Consider the following 12,831-nt stretch of genomic DNA (forward strand, 5'->3'; position numbering starts at 1 on the left):
CAAGTTCAGTTGTGGCCAGGAGATGTTCCAGAAAGGAAACAGCAGACACGGAAGAACTAACCAAGACGCTGCTGGGATTGTCCAGGCCTGAGCCACTACCAGGATGGGGTGGAGAGCTGAATGCAAAAAGTATGGCAGATAAACATTTTATTGCTATGTTGTGTTTCATTCCTTTGTCCAAACTTCTTTGTAGAATTCCAACCTGTTTATATAACACCAAGTTCTTCACTGTTCTCAAAAGTTAAAGGCTACACAGGCTAACAAAATACACATATCTAACACAAGTATTAAATGCATAAGTATTAAAATGCATAAGTATTAAATGCATAAGCATTAAAAACATTTAAATAAGATGTATTCTGCACTGTTGGGAAATCAATTCTCTATACATGTTCATCTTTCAGCCACTGGAATTTTCCCTTTGGATCACCAAATACTTTAACAGTTGTACCTATTTTTGGTTGTCTGCGTGTCTAGTTTGATTTATCATGTAACAATTGGCTATTAAGTGCATGTGGGGTGGGGAGAGTGACTTAACAGAAGGAGCAAAGGACTTGGGTTAGAAATATACACACTATTTCCTTGCTGTGTGATCTTGGACAAATCGCTTCACATCTCTGGGTATCAGAATGAGGAGACTGAAGTAACAGATCAAAGTCCTCCTCTCACCATACGATTCTATTCGTCTATCAAAACTGAGAAGTGGAGAGATTTCAAAGGGATTAACATTCCATTTTCGTATCCTTCAGTATGTTACTGGTTTGAGAAAACTGGCCAAAATGGGGGGACAAAGCCTGAATGCTCATCTCTCTAAATGAAGGAGAGATTAACTGTTTTAGGAAGACATGATTTACTTCTCAGAAATATAAAAATGGACACGGAAAGATCACATTTGCCAAAACAGAATGTTTTTAAAATCGAAAATTCTCGCCAAGCTCAATCCCTCTAAGATTCGAGTTTCTTGTTTCCCTTCACCGTTGTCGTAAATAATGTGAATAACAATTTTCTTGTAATAACACCTTTTTCTTTCTGGAGCCATTGCATGTTACTATTGGAAGAGCAACTTTTCCTATTTCTAAGAAATGAGGCTTTACTGAGAAAGCTCCTTGGACTTCTGAGATGTCAAACCAACCCTTTTTTGCGCGTGTATTTTACAAGTTTGCTGCTAAGTTGAGTATGAAGGACACCCACGCCTGGATTTAAGAGTTGAAGAGAAGTGCATGGTAAAGCACATTCCTGCCTTCTCTGAGCTCTCAACACCGAGAAAGGGCTTGAGATGTATAGCAACTGGAAACACGAAGATGCACATACTCCCTAACAAATAAAGCCATTTGGTGAGGTGGTTTGAAAAAAAAAAAAAAAAAGTCAGTTTTAACATTTCTTCCCAGTTAGTCTCTTGCAGTGAAAGAAGAAATAAGTCATACTCCTGGAGACCTGGACAAGGAGAAGTTCAGGCAGTCCATTCTCCCCACGTGGCTCAAGCCTCCTCAGTCCTCGTGTGAAAGGAGAGGGCATCAGCAGCCTAACAGCTGGTTCTCCAACTTAGAGACTGGAGGGCTGATGGCTGTAAACCAGTGCAAAGTGGACCTTTTGCTGGCTGACATCCGTATGACCCCTGTGCACATATACACAGGCAAACACACTATGCACACTTTGAACTTGCCCAAGTTCAGCTGTTATGAGAGACATGTTCTTGTTTGAGGACTCTGCTGACTAGGCAGAAAGGGAAGAAATTGGGATTTTAGTTTTTCAGGAGTCTTCAGGAGTTATTAGAACATTTTCTTTTATCAAAACTTCGCAATTTCTAATTTCATCACCTTTTGCTTCTTTTCCACTCACAGGGCAGAAAGAACAAGGTAACAGTGGCTGATCCCCAGTGGAGAGGTCTGCCCAGACACGGCGATGGTGAGTTCTTTTTCTACGAAAGCCCTCTCCTCTGGCTACCATGGAGCCTGCTCTTGAAAACAGGCTTATCGTGCCCTTATGTGGAAATAAGGAGTCTGTGGATCTTGTTCTATTAGATGTGATATGAATCTGCGAGGAAAATGTCTTCTTGGGTTTCCCTTTCCGATTCTGAAATATATGTTGCGTGAGCATATACGCATGTGTGAATGTGCATATGCAGATCCTTTTCTTATCACTTCCATTTATTTCACAAACATACTAGAGAGTTCATTCTCTGCCTGGGACTTTTCTGGGAGCTGGACTACGGGGAAGAATGAGAATAATTATGATCTTGTCTCTCGTGGAGTTTATGTTTTTACATGCAGGCAGGGTTTGTCGGAGGACTACACCAATGTCCATCCATACAAAATGCAATAACTGTTTTGAAGGCAAGCCTCATGGTGCCATGAATCTAAAGAGAAAAATGAGAAGCTCTAAGGAGAGATGGTCTAATGAAGACATTTAGCACGAAGAAGAAGCAGGGAGCACTAAAATTTATCACCAAGAAAGTCTCGTCATGCAGGTTTTCCAGCTCGATTCTGAAAGTTCACTAAGTGGGGAAGGGCTTTAGATAAGCTTTCGAGATTCTGAACTTGAAGCTGGTATGGTTTGCGGTTTCCCTGTCGCTATGCAAAGCTCTTGCTGGCAACAGCCCATTATCAACAATGCCCTCTTGGAATTTCTTATGTGTGGAGAGACAGGTTGACAACCCCGACTGGCTTTTCCAAAGAGATTGTCTTGCGTTGTTCGGGATGCCACGAAAGTTCTGATTGAGTCTTGCAAGGCCCTGGGCCAATGGGGACGTCTAGTCTCAGAGGAGGAACTCTTTATGCAGTCGCTCTGGGGAGGTGCCCACACACTTACCTTTCCTTGCATTACACAACCGGATAGCATGCCAGCTCCAGGCTTGTGGCCGTTTCATAACCAGCCCTTTCATGTGTTATGTGTGAAGTTTGAAATAAAGCCGTCTTTGACCACCACACTACAGAAACGATGGTTTTGATTCCAGGTGAGTCAGGTAATAGAACATTTGGACTCGCATTTTTTCTTTACAATCAGTTTATACCCCTACGGTGACATTTTCATTACTTTTGTGTGTCTGTTTGTAGGTTTTTTTTCCCCCCCTCTCCATAAGTACACGGGATGTTATTTGTTATGCACTCCGTGTTTATTTTAAGAAACCGGATCATTAAATCCACATCCCATGATTTAGCAAATGACCTTCAGGCATAAAATGAGGTGAGGGGTGTTATTTTCAAGAAGAAAGGAAAGCTTTGTGAAAGCTCACACTGGGTATCTGCTGCTGCTCTTTCCATTGTTCACAAGAATAATTCTGCTTGTCGAATCTCCAAAGCAATGGTTGTTTTATGCTCTGCAAGAGCCCAATCCTCCAAATAATGAGGCTGATGTAACTCTGGGGATAGTTAAAAGGGGATAAATCCCAATGTAAGAAAACACAGTTTACTTTGTATGTCCTTTAAGAGGTTAAGACCATGGTGATGCTCAGAGGTATTGCCACACTGCTGAGGTAAGCACGAGTTTGCTTTTTTTTTTTTTTTTCCTTTCTTAAGTGTGATGTAAGATTTCTCTAGTTGGAAAATCCCTTATTTGCTGATTTATATGGAATTAATGTTGCCTGAACTTTAGCCTTGTTTCCTAGTTTAGTTTAGTGCCACCGATAAATGGCCTTGATCAATAAAGTCCTCATTTTGACCTACTGAGAAGATCCAGTGTGGTCCTTCTTGGTATAGCCGAAGTAAGGTCACTCGTGGTCCCTCTCGGTACGGCTGAAGTAAGGTCACCCGGATGACTGTCAACATCTCACAGGACGTGAAGGATCAAGCTGCTGATGATTGTGTTCTCTGCTGTTCTCTTGAGCAACCGAGGATGTTAATACAATAGCTGCTATTTCACCGTCAGGGTTTAATGGTATGCATTTTACCCCTTCTAGTAGATTATTTCATTCTCTCTGTCCACATATACAGGTGGAATTAGTAGGAGGCCATTTTAAAAATCAAAAACTATCATAACCGATCAAATCTATGGATAAAAGTTGCACTTTCTGGTCTCTTCACATCCAGGGCAAGCCTTTCTCATCTGTAGGAATATGCTTTTCTTTGGGACATTAAGCAGGTTGCTACTGTTTGCTTTGGGAGGCCATAGTCCCAATTTTCAGTAGGAGAGAAACAGCATGCTATACCCAGTGAAGAATAAAGCACATCTTTCTGGTTGGACAGAGTGAGGTTCACTCCTAAAGAGGCCCTGTGGAATCCCCAAACTCCCGTGACATTCATGATTCACGTGCCAACTTGGAAAATACATATTGAAATACAGCACTCGGGAAGTGCCCCCTGTGTGTGAAACCAAACATGAGCACGCACGTGTATGAAAGAATGCTAAAAATCCCACAAAACTCTTACAGTCTATTTGATGCCACAAAGTCTCCATAAAAGTGAAAGACATATAAGTGTCAGTACAACGAAAACATGAAGAAAGCAAACTAGTTTAATAGTGTAGTGGGAGAGAAAAAAATGCACTGGCAAGAGTGAACTGTCTTATAATTCTTCTGAAAATTCCCATCCTCTCCACTCTCCCTTGGTTTGCACTGGCTGTAAAGGTATGGGAAGACCCATAAAAATAAACTCAGGTCACGAACAACTTAGCCAAAAGTGCAGCACATGCCTTTGTCTAGGGCATTACATCCTGTGGGCGGGGGCAGGGATCAGGGGGAACCAGCTTTATGGTATCTCGTCAAGCACTGCCTTTGGCGTAACTCCTGACCCAGGGCACACCCAGTGGACACACACTCTGCTCAGGACTCTCAGCGATACTAAGTGTCCGTTGGGGGGCTTATTGTGAATTTTAAGGGGTCTGGAAGCGAAATAATTAGTATTCTTGGCCTTCAACTGGCTTGCAGTGTAGATTGGATTACCTGGAAGACAGAATCTGAGATGTGGGCAGGAAGTTTACCAGAGAGAGCCCTGGAGAACACCACCTTTGTAGAAGAGTAGAAAGCAGGATCTGAACGGGACAGAGGGAGAGGATGAATTGACATGAGTTGCAGTACAGGTTTCAGCCAATTAGTAGTAGCGTGGGGAGCTCTGGAGCTGGGATGGCCATGCAAGGTTGTCTCATACTGGGGATGAGAGACAGTACCAGAGCTTTATGCTTGCAAATCAACCCACTCTCTGGCCTGGGTTGTCTCCAGAAAGGGGCCTGACCTTGGGCAAGGCAAGCTTCTTCAGCCAAAAGAAGTCCCAGAGGGAAACTGGCTGAGAGTTGAGAGACCCACCAGAAAAGTAAATAAATGAATAAATGAGAGAGAGAGAGAGAGAAAGAGAGAGACCCACCGGCTGGGCAAATGAGGGCTCAGGTCCTGGAGGAGGGAGGCGGGACATGCATGAGTGCAAATCACACGCAGAGAATAATGGCAACCAGCATGGTCCACAGAAGTGGTTTTGGCTGTGGCTCATGTGTACTCGAAGTTTTGTAGAAATTCAGTTACTGAGGAAAAGAATGAAAACAGGAATACTCGGGATTTTTGCATGTGCGCCTTGTATTCTGTGACAGTATAAATTTCAGTCGTTTTTTTGTGAATACCTGCAGATTTTCTATGTGTACATCCATGCTTTCTTAAAATGAAGACAGTTTTACTTATTCTTTTTCAATATGGATACTTGTTACTCCTTTGTACTTGCACCATTACGTCGTCAAGGACAATGTTGAGGTGAAGTCGGTGACAGCAGACATCCTTGACTTGCTCTTGATCTTAGATTGAAACATTCAATCGTTCACTATTAAATGTTAGATGTGGGTTTTACCTCTATTCTAATTTGCTGCAAGGGATTTTTAACATGAATTTGTTTTGTATTTTGTCATACACCTTTTTCTGTATCTACTGAGATGATCATATAATGTCCCGAGGTTTGTTTATTCATTCACCCATCGAAGGATATTTTGGTTCCTTCCAGGTTTGGGTGATTACGAATAAGGCTATAATAAACACTGATAGTCAGGTTTTTGTGTAGACATAAGTTTTTAAATCAGTTGGGTAAATAGCTAGAAATGTGATTGCTGGATCATATGATAAAATTGTTCAGCTTTGTAAGACACTTGTCAAACTGTCTGTGAAGTGGCTGCAACATTTTCATCCCCATCAACAATAAACCACACATCAGTTTCTGTTGCTCCATATTTTTGCCAACTTTGGACAATTAGCCATTCCAGTAGTGGGCAGTGGTATCTCACGTTGTTTTGGTTTGCATTTCTCTGATGACATACAATGCTGAACGTGTTTAATAGGCTCTATCGGCCATCTGTATATCTTCTTAAGTGAGATGTCAGTTCAATTTTTTTTGTCCTTTCGAAACTGGGTTGTTTGTTCTCTTAGTGTGTAGTTCAAATCTTTTTAATATTCTTTGAGGTGCGACAGAACGCATGCATAAAAACACCGTTGCAGGGGCGCCTGGGTGGCGCAGTCGGTTGAGCGTCCGACTTCAGCCAGGTCACGATCTCGCGGTCCGTGAGTTCGAGCCCCGCGTCGGGCTCTGGGCTGATGGCTCAGAGCCTGGAGCCTGTTTCCGATTCTGTGTCTCCCTCTCTCTCTGCCCCTCCCCCGTTCATGCTCTGTCTCTCTCTGTCCCGAAAATAAAATAAACGTTGAAAAAAAAATTAAAAAAAAAAAACCAAAACAAACAAACAAACAAAACACCGTTGCAGCATATTGAAGTAGGATGGCCATCTCAAGGCAAAGCACTTGGGCAATTGTTTTAGTTGCGAGCTGAACTAGCTGCTTTTTTTCAGAGAACACCAGTTTCACTTGGGGAAAAATGACTGAGAAAAAATGTGCGTAATTGGCAGTCATTATCTCAAAATTAATGGAGAGGACCTGTAACTTCAAGAAATCAACTGCTATTCAACAATTGCCCTACTACGTATGTATCCAAAGGATACAAAGATGCTGATTTGAAGGAGCACATGTACCCCAATGTTCATAGAACTGCTATGAACAATAGCTAAATTATGGAAAGAGTCCAAACATCCACCGACTGATCAATAGATAAAGAAGATGTGGCATATATATACAATGGAATACCACTCAGGGATGATAAAGAATGAAATCTTGCCATTTGCAACAATATGGATGGATCTAGAGGGTATTATGCTAAATGAAATAAGTCAGTCAGAGAAAGACAGATTTATCATATGATTTCACTCAAATGTGGAATTTGAGAAACACAACAGATGAACATAGGGGAAGGGAAGGAAAAATAAAATAAAAACAGAGAGGGAGGCAAACCATAAGAGACTCTTCAATACAGAGAACAAACTGAGTTTTGATGGAGGGAGGTGATGGGGGGTGGGCTGGACAGGTGATGAGCATTAAGGAGGGCACTTTTTGGGAGGAGCACTGGGTGTTATATGTAAGAGATGAATCACTGGGTTCTACTCCTGAAGTCAAGACTACACTGTATGTTAATTAATTTGAATTTAAATTAAAAAAAAATCAACTGCTATTTTTGTTGTTGTTGTTGCCAGTGAAAACATTTGAATTTGCAACTGAAATTTAGAATTTTGGACACTTTTATCGGTCATGCAGGGCTTCAAACTTCTCTCTTGTGATGACATTGGTAGTGATATTGACAAATGGAATTTTTGATAGCATATAATATGACACATCAACATTCAGAATAGCTGCTTAATTCAGTGTAGCAACAATTTCCAACTGACCAATGTATAATTTAAGAAAATTATGTAGGGGTAAAATATCCATTCAAAGTGCAAAGCGGCACTTTGATTAAAATCCACATAATGGCTTTTAATGCAGTTAGTGTAAGAAAAGTTCAAGCTGTCACTTTTCAAGTTCTGGCATACTGTCAAAGAAAAATATCTACAATTATCTGTAAAAGCTATTAAAATAGCCCTTCCTTTCCTAAATGCAAGTCTTTGTGAGGCTGGATTTTCTTTATATACTTCAATTAAAGTGGCCTATGGCAACAGATTGAATGCAGAAACAGATGTGGGAACCGATGTCTTTGAATAAACAAGACATTAAAGAAATTTGTAAGAAGGAAAATATTGCCATTCTCATTAATTTTTGGAAGATATGGTTATTTTTATAAAATCATTTCAGTTATGTTAGTAGGCAACAAATTTATTATTTTATTTTACAAGTAATAAATATCTTTAAAAAATTCTCCGTTTTAATTTCTTATGAGGCAAGCATTGATAGATATAATGCACACAAACAAAACTTGCTATAACTGTCAATACTTTTTTAAGAGTGCAAAGGAATCTTGAGAAGAAGTTTGAGAATCATTGTTCTAAACACTACTTTAATATCATCCCATATATTTTAATATATTTGAATTCTCATTTTCATTCAGTTTAACGCATTTTTCAGTTTGTGTTCTGATTTCTTCTTTGTCCTACATTGATTTAGAAGTATGCAGTTTAACGTCCAAATATCTAGGGATTTTCCAGATATCTTTCTGGTTTTGATTTCTAATTTAATACCACTGTGGTCAAAAAACATACTCTGGTTTCAATCCTTTTAAATTTATTGAGACATATTTTATGGCACACCATATGGTCTATTTTGGTGAATGTTCCATGTGCTTCTATAAGAAGTTATGTTCTGCTGTTTTGCGTGCAGTGTTCTACACATCCTCCGTATTGACCCTTTTATTATTATTTAATGTTCTTCCTTATCTCTGGCAATATTCCATTCTCTGATGTCTAGTTTTTTCCGAAAGAATATAGCCAATTCAGTCAGGTCTTGATTTTTCACTTTTTTAAGAGTCCAACAATCTCTGCCTTTTAATGGAGTGTTTAATCCATTTATATTTAAATAATTGTCAGCATGATGGCTTTATGTGTTTTCTGTTGCCCTGTTTGTTGTTCTTTTTTCATTCTGTATTTGCTCTCCTGTGGGACTACTTGAATTACTTTTGGTATTCCCTTTTATCTCCTTTTGGCTTATTACCTAATAGATTTTTGTATGTTTGTCTTTGTTTGGTTTTCGTGATTTTTGGAAACTGTGCTGTCCAGTGCAGTAGCCATGAGCCACACCTTTTGTGTTTTTGTTATAGTTTCTACTTCTGCCTACATCTCAATCCTCAACAACACATTATCATTGTGGTCAATGATAATGGTCAAATCTCTTCTTTAGCAACTAATAAATGAGAAAAGAAATATTCTATTTCATCTACATTTGCCTTATCTAGCATTCTTCATTTCTTTGTGGAAATCTGAGTTCTATCTGTAATTGTTTCCTTCAGCCTGCAACCATCCTTTAACATTTCTTGTAGTCTGTGTCTACTGACCTCAAATGATCTCAGATTCGGTTAGTCCAAATAATATGTGTTTATTCTTCTCCTTGTTACCTGGAATATAACATGTCGTTTTCCTCTAGCTATCTTATAAATTGTTCCTTGATATTTGTTTTTTGTCACTTGATTATGATATGCCTTGGTATAGTTTGCTCTGGTTTTTATCCTGCTTTGGGTACATTGATATTCTTGCATCTCTGGTTTCTTGCTTTCATCAAATTTGGAAATTTCTTGCCATTCTTTTTTTCAAAGATCTTTCCCTTCAGTCCTCTGTTTCTGAAACTGTACGATAGACTGCTTGACATTGTTCCATGGGTCACTGATGCCCCATTCATTTCTTTTAAGTCTTCTTTCTCTCTTTTTTCAGTTCAGTTGGTTTCTTCTGCCATATCTACAAATTCACTGGTCATTCTTCTTCAGCATCTAATCTATTCTTAGGCCTACACAATGAATTTTTTAATTTCAAATGGTGTTTATTTTGATGCTAGAGATTCTTTTTTTATTCCTATTTTCTCTTTATTTGTGCTTTCCTTTTAACCCTTGAACATATTTATAATACTGGCTTTAAAGCTTTTATTTGCTATTTTTATTTTCTCCCTCTTATCTTGTTCTGTTTCTATTAGGTGATGTTTCTCCTGTTTATGGGTCATATTTTCTTGTTTCTTCAAATGTCTAGTAATCTTTGATTAGGTGCTAGATATACTGATTTTTGTGTGGTTGAGAGTTTGGATTTCATTTTCTTCCTCTAAAGAGTATTGAATTTTATTTTGGCAGGCAGTTAAGTCACTTGGGGGAGGCCAGTTTATGCTTTCAATGCATATTTTCAAGCTTTGTTTGGGTACGTCCAGTAGAGCATTTACTCTAGAGCTAATTTGGCTTACGCTGAGGCATGATCTTTCCGGAGTTCCTACCAGATGCTGTCAGTGTCTGACAAAATACCTCTCCTGTGGTTTGTTAGAACATAATCATTTCCCAACACCATTCCCCTTTTAGACGTTGTCCAGCTTGCCAACAGCTTCTCTTTCTTTAGTATTTGATGTTTGCCAGGACTCATGGAGTCTCATTCTGTGCATGACATTCTAGCTTGGTATTCAAACAAACATTGAAAGGCCCCTCTGTGGACTTCAAGGGTTCTATCTCTGCTTAGCTAACTCCTGATACTCTGCTCCACAAACTCCAGTGGCTTCAGCTTCTCTGAACTAATATTTGTCCTCTCAACTCAGGAGGCTCACAGTGATCTATTTGGGTTCCCCCTTTTATGCCAGGACCTAGTAAATGTCTCCAGGAAAGAAACTCTGGGATAACAGAAAGGCTTATATTCTTTGTTCACTTCTCTTAGACAATACATGCTTATGCTGATGACTTCTCTATCTCTTAAAACTGTTGTTTCACATATTTGGTCCAGTTTTTTCTAGCTATGGAAAGCAGGAGGGTTAGTTGGCACCAGTTATTCCAACTCCATCAGTGTTGGAATCAGAAAGCAACACTGGGATGCCTGAGTGGTTCAGTCGGTTGAGTGTCTGACCTCGGCTCAGGTCATGATCTCACAATTCGTGGGTTCGAGTCCTGTGTTGGGTTCTGTGCTGATACCTCAGAGCCTGGAGTCTGCTTTGAATTCTGTCTCTCTGTCTTTCTGTCTCTCTCTCTCTCTCTGCCCCTCCCTGCTTGTGTGCTCTCTCTCTCTCTCCTTCTCTCAAAAATAAATAAATAAAACTTAAAAAAAGAAATCAACATTTAATTTTGATACTGTATGAAATGAGGAATAATTGAATGTCTTTGAGAAAGAGAGTGACATGATAAATATTGTGTTTGAGAAAGCTCAATATTGATAAAGAGAAGAATTATATGGTGGACAAACTAAGACCAGGAAAACCATTTAGAGAGTGGTAAGTCAAACATAAGATGAATACAGCTTTAACTGAGGTAATTGTGATGGCAGTGCACCTGTAGGGTATAGATAAGAAAACTTGTCTCTAGGGTTGTTGTTCAACAGGGGTTGGACTGGGGATGTACATCTGTTATGTTCCTGGGAGGACACCTGAAGGAAGGGAGTTATTAATAAGCAGTAAAGAAAAAAAAAAATAGGAGTATCTACTTTTTTTCTAGATGCTTTACATATTTTATCTTATTTATTTCTCACAACAACCCTGTGGGTGTTATATATCCCAATTTAAAGGTGAAAAGACTGGGGATCAAAAAGATTAAGAAACTGCCGTCAGTCAAATAAGCTGGAAATGATAGCACCCGTCTTCAGCCTCAGATTTGGCTGCAGAACTCAAGCTCTTTCCTCAGTCATACTTCCTCTATAAAGTGAAAGAGAGGTAGCTTTTAGAAGCTATATTTATATTAATAGAGAGATACTAGTAACATTAGGATTATAATTTACTAATACCTAAAGTTTTCTACCCAAGTAAAATTAAAAGTAAAAATTACAAATCTCTGAGAAACACAAACTTTTCAGTTGTGTGAAATTGTACACCAGCTAAAAACGTGATGGCAATAACTGTAAAGAAAGTGGTTTCTTAGGTGTTTGTAACATTCAAATTCTAAATTCTCTTTTGAGTTTCAAAAAAATTAAAAACTCCTATAAAGCTCCACCCAGGTGGAATTTGGAGGTGACTCTTTGACAACTGTATGAGAGACTCCTTCACTATAGTACATCAAAACCATCTTCTGATTTGTTTTAAATGCCTCAGAATGACTTTGGGAATAAAAGAGAAAACAGAGGCATGATTGCTAATTTGCTAGACTCAGCAACAACTTTTTGATATGTTTGTACTTCTTTGCAAGAACATTAACCATCAGTGATGTGGATAGGCTGGGGATAAAGGGACCGATGTGGGCATTCTCTGCAAAGCAATTGGTTATTATCAGACATAAACCAGGGGCTTTTATGGCATAGGCTCTGCTATTTTAACACAGGACCAGTAATTAGACTGATCCTCACTTGGGCGCCTAAGTGATACTTTGTAAAGAGGGACTTCCCTCTGGCTTTATACCTTCAGTTGCTCCTTAGCTCTCTCTCTTCTCCATTATTCCCTTTCCTTTCTTCCATTCCACTTGTACTGCTGGATAAGAATGGACCTTCTCATCCCAACAGTTTGCTCCTGGTAAGTATTTTCAATATCTGGAGACCCACAAATAAAAAGGTCTTGAGGGAAAATATCTATGTGTAAGTCTGTCTACTACATATGTCTCCTCTAAACCAATAGCTATCAAACATATTCTGTCTGAAAGCACTAACCAGAAGAATTTAGTAAGTACTAGAAGACAGTACAAATCAGTGGCTATGATATCTCAGAATCTGTACTAACACATATACAAGGGAGATCTTGAAGGCCTTAGGTAGACGCGGTAAAATCTGAACAAGGCTCCTGATCTCTTTCTTTTCTACCTATGGTTTGTTGTGATAGTTCAGAACAAGGTGGCCAATTACTTCAGAAAATGGCCCTTGACCCACTGGGCTCTTCACGCTCTTGAAAACGCCCTACCAGGAGTCAGTTTCCAAAGCCAATGCCAGAAGATGGGTCAGGCTCATCCCTTTCACCCCACTTAG

At 39.4% G+C, this 12,831-nt stretch overlaps 1 long non-coding RNA gene across 1 annotated transcript in view; it reads left to right on the top strand.

The window, feature by feature from the left end:
• Positions 1-2,824: 2,824 nt before the first annotated feature.
• Positions 2,825-12,831, top strand: part of LOC123586503 — a 52,036-nt gene continuing 42,029 nt past the window's right edge. Inside the window, exon 1 of the long non-coding RNA XR_006706841.1 lies at positions 2,825-2,953. This is a non-coding gene — a long non-coding RNA (uncharacterized LOC123586503). The remainder of the gene's footprint in view (positions 2,954-12,831) is intronic.

Source organism: Leopardus geoffroyi, chromosome C3, assembly GCF_018350155.1.
Source record: "Leopardus geoffroyi isolate Oge1 chromosome C3, O.geoffroyi_Oge1_pat1.0, whole genome shotgun sequence".
Classification (NCBI taxonomy): Eukaryota; Metazoa; Chordata; class Mammalia; order Carnivora; family Felidae; genus Leopardus; species Leopardus geoffroyi.